The 22909-nt window shown below is 44.4% G+C and overlaps 1 long non-coding RNA gene across 2 annotated transcripts in view; it reads left to right on the forward strand.

Moving 5' to 3' along the window:
• LOC146431522 (uncharacterized) overlaps positions 1-22909 on the forward strand; it is a 91570-nt gene that overhangs the window by 44741 nt on the left and 23920 nt on the right. For both annotated transcript variants that reach the window (XR_014854672.1, XR_014854673.1), the window contains exons 3-5: positions 15778-15839; positions 20839-21148; positions 22163-22266. This is a non-coding gene — a long non-coding RNA (uncharacterized LOC146431522). The remainder of the gene's footprint in view (positions 1-15777; positions 15840-20838; positions 21149-22162; positions 22267-22909) is intronic.

Raw genomic sequence — 22909 nt, forward strand, 5'->3', positions numbered from 1 at the left:
GAAATTCCTAGTTAATCACCAGAAGGGAAACTAATTAAATTACCATTCAGCTTTTATGGGGGCCTTGGGATGGGAAGCTGAAATAAGTCCCTTCAATCACTTTTTTCATTAGATGGGACAGGCATGTTCAAGGTTAGTGAAGATAAATGTGATGTTCTTTGCTTGCTCTTGAAATTATAGTATTTAAATAGCATTTTATGCTTCATCACCTAATGCTAAACCCAAAGTAGACTGCAAAGGAGAAGCTGTGGCAGAGACAGCTTAGCAGGGAGGCACAGGGAGGGAAGGGGAAAATTGGGAATGCACGAATCAAGATTTACACTGTTTTCATTTAATTATTATTTAAATTTCTAATTGCATTTTGCCTTCAGGAATAAGGTAGATAAGTGATGCTGCCAAGTGTTTAAGCATCAGTCCATGTATTTTGGTATTACTTTTTCTTTTTTTCTGTTTCTTTTTTTTGGGGGGTTTTTTTTTGGTTTTTTTTTTGTTTTTTTTGTTTTTTTTGTTTTTTTTGTTTTATTTCTAAAAGCAAACCTTTCCAGGCTCACAAAAGTAACAAAAGATCCAGCGATATCCCTTCAGTTCCCTGAAAAGGAGGATTTTCGGCAGAAAGTGAAATCAGTGAAATCCTTTCAGTTGCTTTCTTAGCTTTTTTAACAACCATACCCAAAGTTTCTGACACCCAGAACTTGCTTGAAAAGTTAAGAAAACAAAACACAGCTGCAGGGTTTTCAAAGCTGGTCACAACCAAGTCAAAATAATCTGACTAGAGAATCTGGGGGCTTTTCATTCACACTGAGATTTTCCCACTAATGCAGTTCCTGAGAGACATAAGGACATTTAGATTCCTGGTTAAATTGGTGGAGTTTTACTAAAAAATAATAATAAATGCCCTTTTGTGGTGGCTGATCGACTGTGACAATATTTGTGAGCTGAAGCCCACAGAGCCTGAAGTGTTGCTGATTTTGTTTTCTATTAATATGGGTAATTATGTTTACTTTGCCACTTGGGATCGTATCATCATTGAAATAATTAGTACATTTCCAGATACTTTGATAGATCTAAAAATTTCCTCTAAAAGCCTCCGAATACAAGCACGGAGAACAAGAAAGGAGGATAATTATATTATTTTTCAATTTAAATATTTTTAGATCAGTATCAACACTGGGAGGAGGGTGGAGCTGAATATTCCTCGCTGAGTTGCAGAGGAAAAAACTGACTCATGTTCTTCAAGTGGGGATAAAAGACCTGGAGGAAGCTCTGGAGCAGCAGAATTCCTCTTTTTGTCTGCTTGGGAGGCACTGTAGAGATTTTTTTCCCCATGTATTTCTTAGCTTTGTAACTGGAGCAAAGCATTCCCAAAGAGTTTGGGTGAACCCATCATTCTGGTGACCAAGAACTGAAGATATTTTTGGGGCATGAAGGATTATAATCCATTAAACAAACTTTCCACATGCTTGTTACACTTTCTGGATGCAAATATCACCTTGGATTTCCCAAGCTGTGGTTCCAGTCCAGGATCTGGGAGGTCTGACTGCCACAGCCTCTTGCTTTAATGGTGGAGTTTGATTGTCCTCAGTGTTCATCCTGTAACGAGCAGGGAGCAATTAGCCATTCGTTAGCTCAGCAGTTCCTGGGAGAAGATCCTGCTGACCCTCTGGGGGATGCTGCAGCCTTCCTTCAGCAGATTCTGCAGCCTTCCTTCAGCAGATTCTGCTTTGGAACTCCCCAAGGCCAAGTTCTGTTCTGAACCTTCCCAAGGAATCCATGCCCTTGGGATTTAGGGAGAGACGCCAGCCAGGAGCTGCAGAGCAAATGCTGCTCCAGCTGTTCCAGATGTTCATCCCCCGGGGAGATCTGTGTCCCACAGCTGTCCCCTCTGTGCCCATGGGGACAGTCAGAGCCTCACTGGGGTAGGACACATGGTGGGGCTCCTTAACCCCTTCCTTCCTGGTCCCACAGGCTCTGCTGATCCCAGCTGGCTTCCATCTCCAGGGAATGAGAGAATTGTTGAGGTTAAAACCTCCTTGAAACCTAGGAAACGAGGAGAGATCTGAGCTGAGGTCTCAGCTGTGCCAGGACATGGCTGTTCTGAGCACACAGAATCTCATTAGCCGCTCGTGAAGTCAAATTGAAGGAAAATTTTGCATCATGCTCTAATTCCTCACCTGCTTGGTGTTTTCCCTGGATTGCTGGCTTTGTTTCATTTTAGATGGAAATGGTAGCAGTAGGCATCAGGACATGTGTGGTGAGCTGAGGGGCTTTTCCCTGCTTTGGTGTGTTGGTCATTTCAGAGCACTAGTTGCTCATCATGGCAGAAGCCTGAAAATGATGATTTCTGTGGTGCTGACATTGTGGAGGTGCCAAAAATAATCCAAGTCCAGGAACATACTGCTAAAATCCTATAGCAAAAATGTGTTGATACAGGTTTAAAGAAATAACTTGAATTTTCATCTGATGCAATTTCCATAGCGGAAAAGAAGAAACAACAACTAATAACCAGGAACAACCCAAAGCAGGCAGAATAACAGATCCACATCCCAGCAAGCCCTAAACCAGGCTGCTTTAAAATGAACCTCCTAATCTGCATTGCAGCTCTCATGTTTAATATTCACCGGGGCCAAGGGGCAGTGCAGCCTCTCCTGCTAATCCCAAATAATCTCTTTCATGTTCAGAGGGATCTTGCTCCCAGTTAGTGACTTCAGAGCCGAGGCCACGAGGAATTAATTGCAGGATGGCTCTGAGTCTGCTGGGTTTTGTAGCTGCCTTTCCCTTAGCTGGAGGCTATGGCTCGTGTTGGAGGCTTTTGATCATGTAGTGATTATATTGTCATGATTTGGTGAATCTTCCAGCAGCCTGCAGGAAGGCCTGATTAGTCTAAATGAAGATGTGTGGGATGAAAAGAGTGCAGGTGCCAGAAGTTTCTGAGGAAATGGTGCTGGAAAGGGGTGGTGGTGGTGGTGGCAGTGCTGCTCTGGAGAGCTGTAGATCATTGGTTTTGTTTCAGAGCACTGAGTCAGGTTTGGGGAAAAAATAATACTGAAAAAAAGAAGCATTGGAAGTTAGTCTGTCAGTGCATTTTGCAGTGTTGGTCCTAAGTTCTGTTTTTATGAATTATGCAGATGTAGGTGAGAACATTTGTACATTTGATGTAAATATGCTCTGCTGGTCTTTGTCCTCCTGCTCTGCAAGGGAAGTTTTAGTGAAGGAAAAAACAAAGAGACTGGAAGCAAGAATTAAAAAAAACAAACCCAAACATTCCCTAAACAAATTGCAATACCAAGACATTTTCAAGAAATCAAAATGTTCCTCTTTAAAACCTGGAGAGTGGAAATAACCCAGAAACACACATTTGGAACAGCAATGCCTTGGGTTTTTCCCCCACGTGCTCCCAGGGGAGCTGGGGAGAGGCAGGAGATGCTCTGAGCACTTAAGGGTTGCAGGATGCTGTTTGGAAAGGCAGCTTTCCCCCTTGGGTTGCTGCTTCCAGCCAGGAACAGTAAGGAAAATAGATGATCCTAAGCAGTTGAGTACTAGAAGTGCCTAATTTTATTTTATTTCCCTTCAGAAAAAAAAATATTTTCAGGGGAGTAAGTCTGTTTAGGAGTCGAATCCTCCTGGACAGAAGCCAGCTGGAATCTTTCCATGTGGTTAACTCGGAGGAGTGGAAGCAGCAAGGCTCCCTGAGGTGCTCCTGCTGCTGTCACTTCCATGGGGAGGGAAGGATTTGCTCACTGAAATTCCAGCTGAACAGCCAGGATCCTCTTCCAGCAGATCACTGCTGTGAGAAGGAAATGGAAATGGTCCTGCTGGAGATGGATTTTGCAATTGGAGCCTGATTGGGGTGAAGAGGGAGCTGCTCAGAGGGAGTTCTGAGATGTTTGAGATGTCACAGGAACACCCAGCCCGTGGTGGCTCTGTCACCTCTTCCCAGGGGTGACAGAAATCCTGGCTGGGGGGACCTGGTGAGTTATCACTGATGGGACTGACTGCAATCAGAGTGACCCCAGAGATAGCAAAGGGCATCACTGGAGGGGTCAGTGCAGATTGGGGTCTGTGAGCCACCAGAGAGCACAAGGATGACATTAGATCAGGTTCAGGATAATTCCAATTTCCATTCAAAGGGCTCTCCTAGATGGAAACTTTATATTCAGCAAATTGGACACTTGAATTCAGCTCCTAAAACACATCCAGTTCTTGCTTTATTAACTAGGATGCAGTTTAAAGCAAAGTTTCACCTTGTCTAACATCTAAGGCAAGTTGGAAAAAGCCTTTTCTTTGCAGCTAAAATTTTAAATTGTCCCCAGACCTGGTGCAGTTCATGATAAAGGACCAGGTGGTTTTGGTGAGTGAATAAATCACAGAGCTGATGTTTGAGGAATTGCAGTAAATCATAATGGAGTTAACAGGTGATGAGTTTCATAAAAGTCACCTTTATGCAGCACAGGTAGAGGTGGTTTTACAAGGGATGATTGCACTGTCTGTGCTGTGCTGAGCTCTGAGCTTAGGAATTTTAATCCAACTGCTGCAACATGAACCAAGTTCCCAACATTTGCTTCCCTCTGCTGCACCAGCCAGGCCAAAATCCCAGCCCTGACCTCAGCCTGACTCCTCTGAGGAGCCCAGAGGAGCTGGAGGTGTGGAAATGCCCCAGAGAGACCCCAGAGTACTAATAACATCTCTTTCCTCGCCCTGAGTGGAGCTCTGGCTCAGCTCTGCCGAGGAGAGACACACTTGAAATATCCCAAGTCATTACATTAATTAGCTAATGCCTGAAAAGGCCTCTGAAGAGGAAAAGCATTAAATAAATAGGCAGCAGTGTTAATATTATTTTTAATAAACATAAGAGTGCATTCCATAATGAAGACTCATGTGATGAGTACATTTCCTGTGTAATGTCCCATGGCCCTTAACTACAGAGGAATTGAGAGTCTCATTATTTCAAGCTTAGACTTTAGGCACTGTATAGAGGCCAGGCTTCTATTTTCCTCAAAACTAGGTTAAAAACTCGAGCATTTTTCTATTTTTCACTTCAGGAAGAGGAAGGAGGGCAGCATGACAATGATCTGTGCCTCACACCCACTGCTCAGATCCATAATGGGGCTGGGAAGCTTTTCTAAAGAGCCACCCTGGTCCTGCATTGAAATTGTGTCCAACTCCCTTGGAATGAGACAGAAAGGTGGATAAAGCAGTGTGGATCACAGAGATAAGCTCCTGAAGGGAACACCAGGCACAATGCACTGAAAAGCAGGAATGTTATGTAACTGCATTATTAGAACTGAAAAGCAAAACGTCCTCACTTTTTTTGGGAACTGCTTCCGTCATGGATTGCGAGGGCATGGAAGAACTGAGGGTTTGCCACCACCTCCCTGCAGAGATGATCTTGCCTCCTTGGGGTCAGCAGGATTTCTTGAGTTATTTCACTTAGCCTTTGGGTTTCCCTCCTCAGTTTTGGGATCCATGGGGGTTCTGTTCCTTCCTTGCCCATCCCTGACTCTGTGCCCTCATTAATTCCTGCTCAGCACTTGTTTGGAAGAGGAAATGCAGTGGTAGCTCAGTTTTTGGAGAGAACTTTTTGAACTGAAGATCTTCCAAAAGCTGCTTTGCTGGGAGGGTAAAGGAGACTCCTTTGGGGGACTCTAGTGGGGTTGGAGTTGGGGTTGGGGTTAGGGTCGGATTTGGGATTGGGGTTGGGATTGGGGTTGGAATTCTCCCTCCTCCCTGCCCTGCCCAGCAGCCCCACTGAGCTCCAGCATTGCCAATATCTCCTCAGACACAGCAGCAGCTTCATGCTCCATTTGCCATCACTCAGATGACCTTTCCTGGCCTTTCCATGGAGCCAAAGCTCAGCTGGAGGTCACCCTGGCAAAGCCAAACCCCTCAGGAATTGCTGAGTCTGAACCTGAGCCTGACCTGCAGGAGGGGATCAGGGCCTGGAACTGCTCCCCACAGCACCAGTTATTTCAAATAATGCTGGATTATGCCCCATAAATCCAGTAAGGTGACCCAGGAGTGTTCATTAGAATTTATTTTAGCCACACTTATTGTCACTTAAGAGGCTAAACAAGGAGTGATGGCTCTTGGAGCAGTAACAGTAAATTCTGGTTACTGCAAACACAAATGCCTCATTACATCCAGTCAAGGTCTATTTCCCCTTTACAGCCATAACTGCAGGAAAGCATTGTTTTTAATTTATGGAGAAGGATGCACGGGAATCTTTGCTCCCCTATTTACATAACCATGATACACAATTAATCTCCTGTAAAGGATCCAGAGTGGTGGTTAAAACATACAAACTCCTTCCCCAGCTCATTCCAGAATGCCCATGGGCAATTCCCCCTGGGAAATCCCATCCCAGGGTGTTCTAATGATAATCTGCCACAGAGATAAGTACAAACAGCAGGAAAATAGAGCATTTCTTATTTTTAAGTGGAATTTTATGCCACACTGTCCTTTCAGTGAAAACTCCTGCGAGGATTTCCATTTGCTGAAGGATGGAGGTGAAAGTTGTGTCAGAGAAAGAGGAATAGCCCAGGTAGCAAAACATGATGAATTTTTATCGCAGGATTATTTGTCTCATCTCCCCCCTGTGAAATGGTCTGTGATTTACCAAAAAATCTTTTCGACTGATGCTGCAGCATCCATAAGGGAGCATTGGATGGATGGGAAGTGGAGCTGCAGGATTAGTCCTGCTGGATAAGCATCTTTTGGGTTTCATAGTTTGCTGTGCTCCTGATAGATGACCCACCTGCATTCTGCTTAGCAGCCTTCTGACCTGCAGATCTTTGTGGATTATGGACAAAAAAAATGTATATAATTGTGTAGTTTTTATGGATTGTGGACAAAAGAGAGGGAGGTGCAGCCTGGGTGGGCAGAGGGCAAATGCAGATAACCCAGCAAGAGCCCTTTTTTGGTTTCATTCATCTCAAAAAAACCATAATTGTGCTCCACAGATAATTAATTCTGACAAGTGAGCAACCATGCAGGTCAGCAGGGAAAAGGAGCCAATTAAAGAATATTTAGATGCTGTAAATACTTGGAGATCAGTGGCTGCTCTGGAAATCTTTGCAGGAATGGGCAGCTTTGGCCAAAAATCTTCTTTCTCAAGCTGTTGCACGAGCAGGAAGGAAATGCTGGTGGTTTTCAGAGCTCAAAGCAGGAGTTCTGTGCTCCTGAGCAGAGAGAAGATATTTGCCTGTCCCTTGATTGAATTTCAGCTGAAAGTCCTTGAGCAATAACAGGAACAAACTCCAGGATGTTACAGCAGAAACTCATCTTTGCACACGCTGACTCTGTTTCCAGAAGGAACTAATTCTTGCAATAATTCCATTTTTTCCTGCTGTCCCCTAAAGGTTTGTATTTTTCAGCTCAGACCTTTCGCTCGATCCCATCCCCATCTCAACCTATTTTATTGTTGCTGCAAGAGATAAATTTTGGATATTGCTCACATGAAATATCTGAGGCTATTTTTTGATTCCTTGGACATGGCACAGTTGTTCTTTGCCCTCTCTAGGACTTTCAAGATCAGAAATTCAATGTATCTTTCAGAGCACAGCTATTTTTTAAGAGGAATTTTCCCATAAAGGGTTTTGACACTAAAAAGTTTGGAGTTCTTGTCACCTCTTTGGAGAATTAGAGAGGAAAAAAAAAGGCTTTTGGAGTTTTGTGGTTCAAATTTTAATGTGTAGTTTTGCAGCTTGATGTTGTGATTGCCTGGAGCATTAGAATCCATGGAAAGCAGGCTGTGGATTCCTTTCAGAAATCAAAATGAAAGGAGAAATTCATATTTTTTTATCTCAAGAGTTCTCCAAATTGTTGTTCTAGTAGAGCCTGATTATTTAAAAAAATTTTTACAGATTTGCTGGTTTAATTCTGGACAGTGAACTCATTATTTAGGTGCCTCTGACGTGACAATTTCTTGTTATTTCTTTTGTTTGCTGAGAAGTTTGGAAAAGGCCTCATTTCCAAAGGAATGGTGTTATAAAAAGGCATTTCCAACTTGTCCAACCCCTTTTCTGGTGGCATTCCCAAAATCCTTTATCCCTGCCCTGGCCCCACTCCAGCTCAGTCAGTGGCAGTTTCTCTGTGCACACATGGCTCAGGGGGTTTTTTAATTTTTCATTTGATTTATGACAAAAACCCAGTGAAACTGAGTTTAAAAAAAATGTTCAATTTCTTTCATTGTTATCAATTAAAGAAATGAATCAATAGCAGGAAAAAAAGTGGAGAAAATCCATGGAAATGCTTTAATTTCCTTATTCTACTTGCCAGCTCCAGGAGTGTTGTGTGCAGCCATGCAAGGCACAAAATTAACCTGCAAATGTCACTTTGTCCTGAAAACAATGCCCTGGAAATGAGATGTTCCCTGTCAGGAACACATTCAGTGCCTCAGCATTTAAGTTTTTGAGGGAAAATTCACAAAATACTCCTTAAATACCAAAAAAATCCAATTTCTGGTACATCTTTGTGTCCTGAATTGAGCGAATGCAAATTTTGCTTTTCTTAATAAGTGCAAATAATTCCAATTAATGCAGATGCTGATCACTGCCCTGCTCTGGTCTGGCTGGATGAATTACACATCAGAGCTCTCAGCCTCCTATTGATTGATTCTTTGCAGTGGACCTTAAAAATCCATTAAGGAAGAGGTTGGATGATGGGAATTAATTCTAAATCCTTTGTTGGGAGGAGGAACAGAAAAAAAAGCCTTTTCAAAGCCATGAATCATAACTCCAAAGAGATGGCTCACTTGAAAATAAACTTTCCAGTAAATTGGAGGACAAACCCAGGCAAGGTGTTTAAACTCTCTGTCCCAACACACCCTGAGGGTTTTCTCAAGTGTTCTCCTGGATCTGTTTGCAATAATTTTCAGTTTGCATTGTTCTGATAAGAACAGCCATCTGTGCCAGAGTGATTGCTATTTAATAGATAAGATGTGACACCACTTTGGAGGCAGCTGAGGAATGAAATAAATAAAGCTTGTCATCTCCTCCCAGGTAACACCATTCATCAGGCAAAACTTTGTTTGGAACAGGAGGAAAAAAAAAATCTCTCTTTTTGAAATCTTCAGCCATTATTAATGATGAAAATTAATTTTTATTGAACAGGTTGTACACCCTCTGCTCCCAACATCTCAATTTTCACAAGTCAGTGGTTGGACTTGATGATCTTCCTTTCCCAACCCAAACTTTTTATGAGCTGTGGAATATTTTCCCTCAAATTCCAAATTCCTTCCCAGTGAGGAGAATCAGGAATTTCCTAACACCTGAAGGTGAACTCGAACAAAACCCCCACTGCAATATTTTCCATGCTCCCCACAAGTCCCCCAGGCAGCAGTAAATTGCCACCATAATTGAAATGAGCTGTGAAATAAAGATTAATCCTTCCTCACCCCGAGAACTCCCCGAGCCTGAGACAACCTGAAATCCACATTTCATTTCCAGGTGGTTACTAAATTCCTGAGTGCTTGATGGCAGCTGGAGAATACATTTCCATGTTGATGATATAGATTATGAGATGTGAGGCTGTGTGGAGCAGCACAGAGCAGAAATGGAGTGTTCAGCTCGTCCTGGGACACCTCAGTCACCCCAAATGTGCCCAGGGAGTGTCACTTGTCAGGAATTCCTGTCCTGCTCAGCTCAGTGAGAGGTTTGTTGGGATGCTCAGCTCAGGCTGGGAAAGGTGAGTGGAGTTTGGCCAAGAGCTGCTATCGATGGCAGCAGTTTGAATGCAGGTTATTGTGACCAACAGAGCCACTAAAACTTTATGTTTTAATGTAGAAGCCTGCAGTTTTAGTCAATTAACAGTGTTCCACACTGATCATTAATTAGAATTATATATTAAAAAAAAAATGGGAATGTCATTCTGTGAACTGCCTCAAATTTTCTATTTTTTTAAAGTTTTCTTTTTTTTCATTTTACATTCTTGCTTTGGAAAAGATGCAACGAGCTTTGAAGGACACCATAGAGCCCCAATTAGAGCAGAGCATCCACAGCACCTATCCAGGAAAAAGGATAGGACTATTAAGGCAGACTATTATTATTCCTTTAGAGATTTGCTTTCCTTAATTTGCATAGAACTGTCTTTGATTAAAAACTGCCTGTCACAGGAGCAGCTCAGTGATTTTTTTTTGTAGCAGTCATCATTTCTCCTAATGAGAATATATTTTATTCAAAGGTATGTTTTTATTCATTCCAAATGCTCTCTTTATTTTATTTATTGCTTGTAACTTAGTGTATTCAATTAGAAACCTCTACATCCTGCTGTGCTCTAACTGCTGGTAATTGAGCTGCTCTGCTGCATTTCTGTGGTGCAGCTCTGCTCAGGCAGGGGAGATGTGTGGGTTCTTCTATTTGGAATAATTTTGTGCAGTTTTGCTCTAGAGGAGCTGAAGTTTTCAGTCTCACAGTCCTTGCAGGCAAAGGACAGCATTGCTGTGCAATGGGCAGAGCTGGGAATATTTTTTTTCCCCACTGTTTGGCTGAGCTTTAACCTCTTTTTATCAATGGTTGGCAATAGCATTCAGTTACAGCAACAATTAAATGAATAAATGTAAGGATGGGCTGGGAGGAGTCAACCAGAGCTAACAGAACTCTGAAATTCAGGAAGTGTGATGCTGAATTCACAGAGCTCTGCTCCTCTCTGGGCTTTCTAATTCTCTTAGTAAATAGATGAGAAATTAGATAGTCATAGCAAAGGCCACCTTTTACTCACAGTTAATTTTTGGCCTCCAAACTGCCTGCCTGGGTGCCACCTTTCTTTTTTTGTGTGTTGTCTTTGAATAATTGGTGGTTCCTCTTCTCCATTTGACATTTTCCCCTTCTGCTTCCCAGAGGTTCTCTGGGAGTGAGAGATGTGGATCAGACAATCCCAGAATGGTTTGGATGGGAAAGGACCTCAAAGTCCATCCAGTGCCACCCCTGCCATGGCAGTGACATCTCCCACCATCCCAGGCCACCACCAGGGCTAGGTTTTGGTGGTTTATTTGACCTTGGCTATAAACACTCAGATGAATTTTTAATGCAAGTGCAGAATTTAAAGCAGCAGCCACAGGATTTGCTCTCCAAGCTCTGTGAATTCTCTGATGGGTTTCTCAGCACAGCCACCACCAGCGATTTGTGGAGTTCTTTTTGCAGAGCACAGGATCTGCTTTTGGGGTTGGTGATGGTTATTGACTCCTTCCTTCACCTTTTGGTTGATTAGCTCCCAGTCATGAAATTCACTCAGACAGTTGCTTATGGCTCGACCTTTAGCAGCTCATCCCAGGGCTCTGCCCAGCCTCCTGCAAAACTGTCCCTGGGAAAGCTCTGCAGTTGTTATTTAAACTGAGCTTTTTATAGAGCTGCACTGCAATCTGCATTTCCCAGTGCTGAGTGCATTTCAAACATGCTCTGTGTCAGGCAAATTGCCTTGCTTTGGAGGCTCAGGGAGCTCCTCCAGCCTCCCAGAGCCCAGCCAGTGGCTGTGGTCACCAATCCCAGCAGATCTCAGCACAGCAGGCTGAGATTCCTGCCCAGAGCTGGGGGGATCCAGCTGCAGAGGCTGTGCTCAGGTTGGAATCTATTTCTCCCGTGAGATTTAACACCTCCTGATGATGGATGTTCACTGAGGGGATGGAAGTGGCTGGAGCAGCATCTGCCTGAGCAGCTGCACACAGCTGGGATGCTCACAGCTGGCCAGATGTGCTGGGGAGGGGAGGTGACACCACACCAGTGCTCAGTGCCAAGAACAACATCCACCTTGCAAGAGTTTCTCCTGACTCCTCAATTCACTGAGCACCTTGCTCAGGAGACTCAGACCTCTGGCATTTCATGGTTTTTTTCCTCGAAAGGTATATTTTTAAAGGCTTAAAGCGAAAGTTTTAAAATGGGGTTATCACACTTGATGCTTAGAACGCAGTTTTTTAGTGCAATTGTTCCTGCTAAAGTCTAAAATTTGTTACAGCAGAGAAAAAAAGAACAAGTAGAATTGAGCAAAGCAGGCTGATTATTGATATTCTGAGATGTGTCAGTTTGAAGCCTTTTCAAACACATTTTTGGTCGTTCTCCAAGTGCAGTCATCCCAGTGTTTCTTAAATGTCCAGAAATACAAAACAGAAGCACAGAGAGCAAAACAAACCCATTGCAGGCTCTAAGCTCTCAGTTCTTCTGAGAAATACGGGAAATGCAAAGGAAGATGTTTAGAATTGTATTGGCAAAGGATAAATAATCACGAGACACTCAGAGATCCGAAAGAAATAACTTGCATGATTTTCTGTCAGGTTTTGAAGGTTATTGTGACAAATTGGAAGTGTTCTTTGGACACTTGCATTGATCAGTAGGAGATTTTGGAATGCAGATGGCACTATGAATATAGGATGTTATTTCATCTCGCTGCTCTGACAGCTGAAGGAAAATGGTGAAGGCAGAAAAAGAAACCTCAGGATGAATATTTCCAGGGCCAAATTTCCACTTAGCGGAGTTTGGATCATTGCTTGGACGGTTTCATTTTCTCACATGCTGGGAGAGAAGAGAGGTTCATCATTCCTCCCATTTTCCACGAATCATTAAACAATTAAGAGGTGAAATTAGCAGTGGGAAGTGATGGGAAACTGGGGACACCAGCCCAGGAAAATCGATGATTTTTAGGCGTAGGATGGAATGTTGGTGCTGCCTGTGTTGGGCTGGATTTGTATTGTCTCAAAGCTCTCTCTCCAAGTTGGGCACATAAAATCATTGAATCAGCAGGGCTGGAAAAGAGCTCCAAGATCATCAATCGCAATCTTTGACCATCATGTCACCTAACCCATATCACAGGTTCCACCTCGGTGTGTTTTTCTGAGCCCTTCCAGGGATGGTGACTCCACCACTTCCCTGGGGAGTCCAACCCAGTGTTTAACCCTCTTTCAGTGAATTGTCTTTCCTGAAATCCAGCACACCTTGAGGCTCTGTCCCTTGTCAGCAGCTGCATGAATCAGAAAGCCCCATAATTCTGTCAAGATTGGGGGCAAATTTGCCTCCTTCCCCTACTCCCCTTGTTTTTAGGGCAAGAATCTTCCATTCTTTAGTCTGCTCAGTATTTCTGAACCTCAATTCTAGGATTTTAGCCCTGTGCTCCCACGGCCCCTCAGCCTTTGGTTTTCCCATTTTGTTCCTCATGTAAAAGAGCAGCCAGTGGGTTCTGCTGCCCACGTTCTGCTGGAGGCTCAGCGCTGACCCTCTGAGCAGAGCTGGCTTCTCCCTGCCTGCAGAGCTTTGCTGGGAATTAGTTAAACCTCTGAGTCAGAGCAGTAATGAGTGCTTCTCAGTAGCATTAAAAGGCAGAGAGTACTCAGGGCAGCCAGCATCAAGGAGCACACTTTGCTCTGAAGAGCTGGATTTGCCTTTTCCCGAGCCGTTCGACACTTCAGACGCCTCCAAATGGAAGGGATTTCGCTCAGAAGTGCTCATCCTTTATCCAGCTGTGATTGCCTCCTGCTCCAAAGCAGTTCTTCAGCTGCCAGCTGGTTTAACCCAACCACTCCTCACACGTGGTGGCCTTCAAATCCCAGCAGAGCATTTGCTCTGTCTCCATGCGCCTTGGAATCCTCTCCTGCCACCCAGCTGGGATTATTGTGTTCCCTTGCTCTGGCTAACCCCAGACTCCTTCCCAAATCCCTCTGAGATGCTCCAGAGCTCCGAGGCAGTGCTGGCTGGAAGGGTGAGAGCTCCTCACCTGCTCTCAGAAGGAGGTCATTGGAGTAATTTCCACAAAATCCCCCAAATGCCAGCGTGGAATTTATGCCACTCTTTGTCCACTGGAAACTAAGGGCGGCTTAACTTTTATGTTTAATCCATAATGAGGTATTGATCTCGTGACAAGAGGTGCTCCCTGGGTGCTGCCCCAGAAGGTTTTATATCTTGATGGACACCAATCAGGTACAAAATAATTCACGTGTGCTAAAAAAGCAGGATTGTCTCCAGGAAGGAACTCAGCCTCTCTCTTCCTGGAGATTAAGGACATGGGGATTTAACTGCAGTAAAATTGACTTGGATTTTTTTTTTTTTCTTTTTTGTGTGTGTGTGTGGCTTCTGGAGAACTAAGCACAGATGATATTTAAATGATCTTAAAAATAGGATTATATCTCTAAAAAAAAAATTCAAAAGCAGAACAAAATGAGCTGCCTTCCCTCTGAAGGCTCTGTCGGCAAAGGTCCCCAAAGCTGTGCCAGCCCACGGTTGCTGCAGGCTCACAGTCTACTCCAGCTATTTATAACTGGGAAATTGCAACTGGACCCTTGCTGGGTAAAGCCTGAACTGGGGGATTGGGATATTTTGTGGGGTTTTTTGGGCTGTGCAGCTCTCCTTGGGTCAGGATGAGCTGGAGATGGTGTGGGGAGCTCCCAGCACATCCCTCTGCTCCTCTGCTCAGCAAGGGGGTCTGCTGTGACCTTGGAGCTCTCTGTGCACCACCAGTGACTCCAGAAACCATTCCTGCCTCTCTGAGACCGAATTTCAGGTTTTCCTTGAGCACAGTTTGTGCCTGCATTGTCCACTGTGTTTAATAATCCAGAAAAAAACTGGGACGATGTGAGTGGTTCTTTATTTCTTTCCTTCTAACAAAAAGTCTGCAGCGCTGCTTGGGAAGGTCAAGGCTGTTTGACACTGCCAGGATGCTGGTATTCTTGGAACAACCATCTGTTCAGAACACAGTGAAAAATTGGTTTGTGACTGCCCAAAGTCACTTCAGTGCATGAATAAAATTAAACAGGAAAAAAAAAAAAGTACAGCAGTGTTTTACCACCAACAACAGGGAAATTTCCATTTGGGAAAATCAATGTTGCTGTCCATGACTGGATGAGTGATGGGATTCAGGTGGGATCAGGTGGTTCGTGGTGGGATTCAGGTGTTCTTGGCCAACATGGGGACATGGATGTTAAGCTCTTGGGAGTGTCAGTGTGTGAGCAGAAGGGAATTTGGTCATTTGGAATGAATTGCACAGGGCAGGACAGTTTGCTGAGCTCACCAGCCCCAGCCTGGGATGAGGCTGAAATCACCTCTGTGCTGCACTCCCAGCCCAGCCAGGAGCTGCTTTGTTTGCTCTCTCCCCTTGCTCTCTGCTGCATTTGTACATTTTATGAAATTGTGCAAACTTTGGTAGGCTGAGAGTCTTTTTTCCATGTCTTTGTTCCTTTCTTTTTTCTCCCGGCAACTTCAGCAGTTCCTCATCTCTGCCTCATTCTTTTTAATGATTTTTTTACCAGCTGCCGCATTTTCATCTCTCACTCTGTTCTTCTTCCCTTAAGGCAGGATCCAAAAATACGATCCAGTGACTTGTGTGAGTTTTGTATTTTGCTGCTTGGCCCCAGAATGTGGCACATTTTGCTCGTGGTGGTTTCAAAAGCAAACTGGGTGTTGCAGCCAGGTGGGGGTTGGTCTGTTCTCCTGGGTAACGAGTGATAGGATGAGGGGAAATGGCCTCGAGTTGCCCCAGGGGAGATTGAGATGGGATATCAGGGAAAATTGCCTCCCTGAAATGGTGCTCAGGCAGTGAACAGGCTGCTCAGGGAGGTGGTTGAGCCCCAATCCCTGGAAGTATTAATAAAAAGTATAAATGTGGTTCTTTGGGGCAGGAGTTAGTGGTGGATCAATGGTTGGACTCAATGATCTTAGAAGGTTTTCCCAACCCAAATGATTCCATGATTCTACTCACAGACCACCTTCTCCCTGGTTTTCGATCATTTGGGATTTTCTTGCTGCTTAAATGAGTGAAAACACTTTTCCCTTGAGGCTGGTGTTGATCAAAGTCTTTGTTTTCCAGGTGTGCCATTCTCATCATTGGGATATTCAGTGCTGCTTTTCGTGATTCAACCTCGGGATACAGTGAGTAGGAAATCCCAACGAAAATATTGGAATATTTGTATAATGATGAGGCTTAGAAGGGCCTGGAAGTGTCTGAGGCCAGGTTGGATGGAGTTGGAGCAACCTGGGCTAGTGGAAATTGTCCCTGCCCATGGCAGGGGATGGAATGTGAAAATAATAAGCTTTGGTAAGGTATTGTACATGGCAGGCTGCTGAAAATTATGAACATTACAAAGAAGCTTTCTGGTGTGGGAAGTTTCATTAAGAGTTACATCTCGGAGTTCAGTCTCAGTTTAATAAGAGATAACATCTCCAGCTTCTTAAAATTTAATTTGATAGTTTATGAAGAAAATAATTAAAGCATATTGTGGCATCAGTCACTTTTTATTTCATAGAAAGTCCGTATTAAAAAAGAACCATTCGTAGAACAGACAGAGTTAATATTGGCCTGGAATTTCATTTCTCCTTATTGACAGAACATCCACTAATCCAAAGTAAGTGGGAAGGAAATGATGGAAAAAATAATAAAGGGTAATCTTGACCCTGAGGCTATGGCAAATGGAAGTTGGTGGAAAGTTTGGAAAAGTTGCAGCTGTGTGGAGAAAAAAGATGTTTCTAGTTCTAAACAGTGAACTGGTGCAGCCATGTCTGGGAGCTCCAGAGACAAACCAAGAGTTCTGGGGCTCTTCAGTCACACCAAGCAGTGCAGCAGTGCAGAGAATCCTGGGATCATTGCAGCTGGAAAAGGTGTTTAAGACCATCAAACTGAGTCATCCCAGCCCTGAATGCTGGAGCAGGACAAGCTTAGCACTGGGCTCCTTATCCCCTCCTGGCAGACTCCTGTCACCTTTTCTCGCTGACTTTGCACAGTTTTGCTTTGGGAATCCAAAACTTGATTTGGATTCTATTTGGCATAAAGCTTTTTGTGGCTCCCTGCAGGTCTCCCTCTGCCCAGGAGATGTTCACGAGTGCCTCATCTGCAGACCACACCAACAGGTGTCAGAGAGTGTCCTGAAGATTGGATTTGCCTCTGGAATGGTTTTAATCAAACTATTTTTTTTTTCTGTCACTTTTTGGACACTTTACAGCTTTTTTAGTGACTGCCTTGAATCAGGTCCATAAGAAAGCCTGACAAGCCAAAAATAGATTAATCTCAAGCCTCTGCTACAATTACCACTTGGATTTCTGTATCACTTACTGCTTAAGTGGTTTACAAGCAATTACAGCCTAAGCCTTGCAGAGCCTCTTGGAAGGAGATTTCCCATGGTGTGTCCAGAGGGAGGAGGACATGGAGAGGGTCAGTCCTGCTGGTCAGCCCTGGGGAGCACACCAGGGACTGTGCCCCACTGCTCACCCAGCTTTAGGACACTTGACCAAGGGAATGAAGGCAGAAAAGGAGAATCCAGGGCTCAGTCGTGCCCTGGAGGTTGGATTTAGCCAGGCTGGAGCTCTGCTCTGACAGCTCTGTGTCTGTTCTGATCATGGTTTAACCAGGAAGGACAAAGAGATGCTCCAGTCATCGCTCAGGTAAAACCAGCATCTGATGAGAAAGGCTGAGGATGTGTTGGGAAGTTTCTTGGATGAATCACAGTTAATCCCTTCCCTGTGGCTCCTTTGTACCCAGGGAATTCATTGGGAGTGGCAGAACCTAGTGCTGTTATATCCATTGCCTTTCCTGTGCTCTCACCCTGAGCAGCTGATAATATGAACATGAAATGAAGAATTACCTGAGGATTGTGCTCAATAAAGGAGCTGGGAGGCTGCCAGCAGTCACAAAGAGATCCCAAGCTCTTCACATCCATGTCTTCATAACCAGTTTTTTGGATTTCAGTGGGTATTTTATTTGAATGCCTGGAAATTAATTTGGTGAGTGGTTTCTCCCTGCATCAGGATTCCTTTAGAACTGGAGGACTGATGGGATGGCAGGTCCACTCTGTTATTTATCTGGACACAGGAAGGGCAGGGCTGTGGCCATCCCTCAGGTCAGAGCATATATATATTTATAAATGTATATATTGCATGATATTCAGAGGGAATCATCAACAGGCAACTCCCAGCTACTTCTGTGTCAGAATTTCCTTATCACCAGTGATGCTCCAAATGTGCTGTTTCATAGTCAAGCAGGGTTACACCATTATCCTGCCTTTTCTTCCCAGAAAATTACACTGTGCAGCACTACCAACCTGAATAATGCAAATCCTGCTGGAAAGACATCTTATTTTTCCTTCTAGGTTGCTTAATTAATTTCTTTCGACTTCTTTTATACTGTTTGATGAATGTTATTTCAAACCACTGTCAAAGAGAATGTGAGGAGGGAAAAATGAGCCACCTACACACTGCTTCTAATACAACTGTATCACTCCTTGAAAACCAGGGAATTAATAAAAATAGGTGTTAGCCCATATGCTTGACAGGGAGCATTTGGAATTGTCAGGCATGTTTCTACTCTAATTATCCTTGTCGGGCCATTTTGTAAACTGAAAAATTCCCCAAGTTAAATAAAAGCTCAGAGACAGGCCAGGATATTGAAAGCTCCACTTTCAAAGCAGCAAAACAGAATTTGTCCTTGTTTGGGTTGTTGCCTCCTACCCAGAGACCTCTCGTGGCATATTCCCATGAGAAGCTAAATGAGCACATCTGGTGGTGTTATGGGTTGGGTTTGTTTGGAGGTTATTGGGAATTTCTGAGGGAAATCTAACAAAACTCATTGACAACTGTGCAATGGTTCAGTGTGGGAGGAAGCCTCAGGTGGAATTACATGGAGAGGTTTTCATGTCCCTTCGTTGGGATGATTAAACCAAAAGGGTAAATATGGGCTATTGCTGCTGCTTTGGGGTGTTTTATCAGCCACTGACAGAACAGCAGCATCCTGTGCAGTGGTGTGGAAGGGAAGGGATGGCTGTGGCTGTTTTTGGGGTAAGGATGAAGCTCCCTCAGCCAGAGGTGGCACCTGGAGGGGTGGTGACACCATGGCAGGTCTGAGCACACCCCAGGCTGCACACAGAGATGAGGATTATTAGGAATTATTTGGGATATTAGGAATTATCTGGGCAAATTGCTGAGCTGGGGGCCCTGAGTCAGCGCAGGTTCAGCCTCTGCCTGCACAGTTAACAACACACTTGGCTTGGAGTAGCTGCTGCTCCCAGCCTGGCTCGAGGGGCATCCCCCCATCCCAGTTCTGAGGGAATAATTCATGGCTGAAGTTTGTCTTTTTCTCATGTTTGCGTTTCCCATTTCAAAAATCCGTGCTGAAAAATTTATCAAAATAAGCCTTTTGCTTTAGTCCTTTCCTGAGACCACAGGAAAAGCTTCTGCTGCCTAATTGGAGGTTCCCAGAACCATCTTTCTCCTGTGAATACACACAATATTCATGTTGTGCGTATTTGCTGTAGATTGAGTGGGTTCCTTCTTCAAAACTTGCTGTGCTGATGAACGTTTCTCCCGGGAGAGTTCCCCTTTCAATATTTGTGGAAAACGCACAAAGGACAAGGACACAGTTGAAGTCTCTTAATTTGCAAGTGTGTCTGAATATTCATGATGCCTATTTTCATATTCATCCAGTTTGCTCCTCTTGTTAAGGCAGCATGACTGTTTTAAGGTAGAGCACATCTGTCACAGTTTGTTTGGTTACCAGAAACATTAATGCTGGGGAAAAGCAGTGCAAGATTTAGCACAGAATGATAGCCTGGGCTGGGCTGGAAGGAACCTTAGAGATCATCTCCTTCCAACCCCAATTTGCCAGCAGAAATCCTGCTGTCTGCCTTAAATAAACTCCTCATCCACAGAGGTTGCTTCCCCCTCCAAGTGAAGGGCAAACCCAGTGAATATTGTGGTCAAACCAGCAGTGTGGGGTGTTGGAAGGTGACTGTGACCCCAAAAAACCCCACAGTGCCTCAGCACTGCCCAGGCTGTGTTTGCAGAGCTCCCTCCTTCCCCGAGTCGCTTCTCACCCCAACTGCACTCAGCACAATTAAATCACCAGCTGTTTAAAGAAAGGACAGCATGAAAAGCACTTTGGATCCCCTCGGAAAGAAATTAATTTTCCAGGTGAAGCCCGAGCTGCTGAAGCCATTGCCTGTGCTCCCTGCCTGGCCCGCGGCATCCTGCGCTGCTCTCCTTTCATCTGCTGCCTGTCGACAGCCCTCAAATTGTCTGAGGGGGAAATTTCCTCCCACATCTTATTTGAACAGGTTTTTTTTTTTTTTTCCCTGAGAAATGTTGCCAACAAAGATTACTTCTCTTCAGGGCTGGCAAACACTATTTCTTACCTGGCGGCTTATTGGGAATACAATTGGAAAAAACATGATAAGGTTTTACAAACAGCGGGGTGGAAAAAAGGGAGGAGAGAGGTTTTAATCTCCCACCCAGTAGCTGCAGACAGAGGCAATTCCTGCTCTGATTATCTCCAGTGGGCAGTTTTTCTCAGGGAACCTGCTGAGCAGGGGTTTGGCTGGAAAGCAGTGAGTGTCACAGGCTGGTGGCTTCCCAAGGGCACGGGGAAGGTCCTGCTGTCCCCTGGGCTGTGGCACAGCAGGGACCTCCACACCTCAGGCTTTGTTGTTTTCCATGGTCTCTGTGTTCTTTCCTCAGATGTTCTTCCCCCAGAGTGTCCCCAGTTCCCCTCTGAGCACTCCTGGATTGGTGATCCAGAGGGATTCCCTGGGGATGCTTTGGTGCAGGAGGAGCAGCTCTGGCAGAGGCATGAGGGACATTTTACATCCCTGAGGTCATTCCACATCCTCTGAAAAAGAGGTCTCTTAGACTTTCAGATTGTGTTTGTTCTTCCTCTCTCTTATTTGAATTACCTAAATGTTTATCTAATTCAAAAATTGATTTCAGCCCAGCAAAGCTCCAGACCACACTCTGAGTTTTGTTTGCTGCAGAGCCCATAACTAACAAAGCAACAACTTCTTTACTGCAGGATAAAAGCCCATCTAACAGATAAGCTGTCAGAAGGAATGCAGCACTCTCCACCATTCCTGGGCATTAAAACTTCCATTTCTTTTCAAATATTTTGCAGAGCAGCCGGCACCTGGTGTATCGACCACGCCATTAAATCACATTGAACTTGTGTCTGAGGGAGTTTTGGAGTCACTGTGCCACCCAAACCCTGCCTGTCGCTGCAAGGCGAAAGAAAACACATTTCCTATTCACATTTTTCCTGCAGGACACATTTCACTTGCCCATGCAGTGTTTGTGTGGCACTTGCTGTGCTGAGTGAAGGCCTGGCTGCTCTGCACGGCACTGAAACATCCTTAAGGCTCACTGAAATATAGAAGAGGACAGGGATTACAAGTGCTTCCTGAGCAGCCAGAACAGAACCCATTAAGGTATTGCAAGCCATGCAATTTAATGGCCCTGAAAGTATAATTTGATTGTAATTCAGGAGGTTACTAAAAGGAAATCCATACCAGGCTGAAAGATAAGCGAAAGCGAGGAGTGTATTTACTGTGAGTGGTGAAATGTGAGGTGTGCAAGTCCCTTATCTCCTTTGTCTGCACTTTATCACCACTGTAGGCAAGTGAAAAGGGAATAATATCTGGTTCACAAGAGAAGATTGGATTAAGTTTTCCCAAAGGTCTTGTGGGAGTTATTTCCATTTTGCTCTTGCCTGGATTAGCCTTGAGGCTGTTTCCAGATCTCTGCAGGAGGAGGTCCTGGCTCATGGAGGGAGGGGAGCATGGCTGGTGTGTTGGTTCTTCATGGAGGAATTTGCCTTTGACCTCTGTGAAGGAATCAGGAGATCCACAACCTCCTTCCTCCCTCAGTGCAGGACCTGTTCACTGCGAGGTTTCTGTCTCAGATCCCTTTTTGTAATGCAAACTTCTTGTCTGGTGGTGGTGTCTCCTACAGGTGTTTGTTACAATCATTAGTGATGAGAAGAAACCTGAGTGTGCTCATATCTTGCTGAGGTTTCCCTCACTGCCCTTGTCTGCAGCTCTGATCCCTCTCTGCAGAGACCTGCCTGACTCACTGCACCTCTTGGGAACAGCCCAGGGGTTTTATCTCTGTGTTTTTTCTCTTGTCCTGCTCTGGACACTGCAGGGATGCTGCTGCTCCTGCATGGTGGGACTGAGTCTCCATCAGTGCCTCCACCTGCCTGCATTCCCTTTAGGGGAAATCATGGGGTCTGGGTGGAGGTGGATCTCAGCCATGAGTGTTTAGGCTTATTGAGTTATCCAGGCAAAGGCTGATCATACCCAGGAGATGATTTTGTAGTTCATAAGCATTTACTGTCCAGATATTCCCATATTTTCCTTAGCCTTTTTCACATATATCATAATTTGCTCTACATGCATGTGGGTGAAAAAGAGAATATTATAGAATATTATGTTTTATTCCAGGGATGGTTTAGCTCAGAAGGAATGACCACAGACAGACACTCATCACTTCCACCCAATTCCACACTGTTTGCAAGTGGAACAGGAGAGAACCTCTGCAGCTCCAGGTACCTGCCAGGAAGTTTGTAATAACCCCTGGGGTGCAATGAAGGGCAGCTTTCCCTGTTTTTTCCATTTGAAGGAGGCAGAGAGTGATTCTTTGCCCACTAATGGTCAGTGCTGACCAGCACAGCTGCCCATTCCTGTCTTGGTTTTTATTTTCAAGGACCACATATTTCTTTTTCTACCACTTTTCTTATTCTCTCTGGTTACTGTTGTAACTGCTGCATCTTCTTTGAGCTCCTGGGCACTACAAGACATCTCCTAGATGTTGAATCTTGTCATTTTTGATAAATCTCTGTGAAGCACAGAGCTCAACTGAAACTGCAGCTCAGCATCCTGAAGTGCCAGTTCAATCTATTTCTAGCATTGGAAAAAAATAGAAGGGAGGCAGCAAAAAACCTCACAGCTTTATTCCAGTAATAATGGTGGGAATGAGTTGGCTTTCAGAAAATAATTTAATCCCTGGAGTCTTGGAGATGGGTTTTGAGTGTCATGTGTAACAGAGCCTAAGGTAGGGCAATGTCCTCTTGTTGTGGCTTTCTTTAAAAAAAAGAAACCTTTTTCCTCTGAAATTTCATTGAATTGCAGTTTTATTTTCCCATTTTCCTGACTGAAACCACAAGTGGAGCAGCCTTCTGGAAGTCCTGG

The sequence above is a fragment of the Lichenostomus cassidix genome, chromosome 12 (genome assembly GCF_008360975.1).
Source record: "Lichenostomus cassidix isolate B80296 chromosome 12, HeHo_3.0, whole genome shotgun sequence".
NCBI lineage: Eukaryota > Metazoa > Chordata > Aves > Passeriformes > Meliphagidae > Lichenostomus > Lichenostomus cassidix.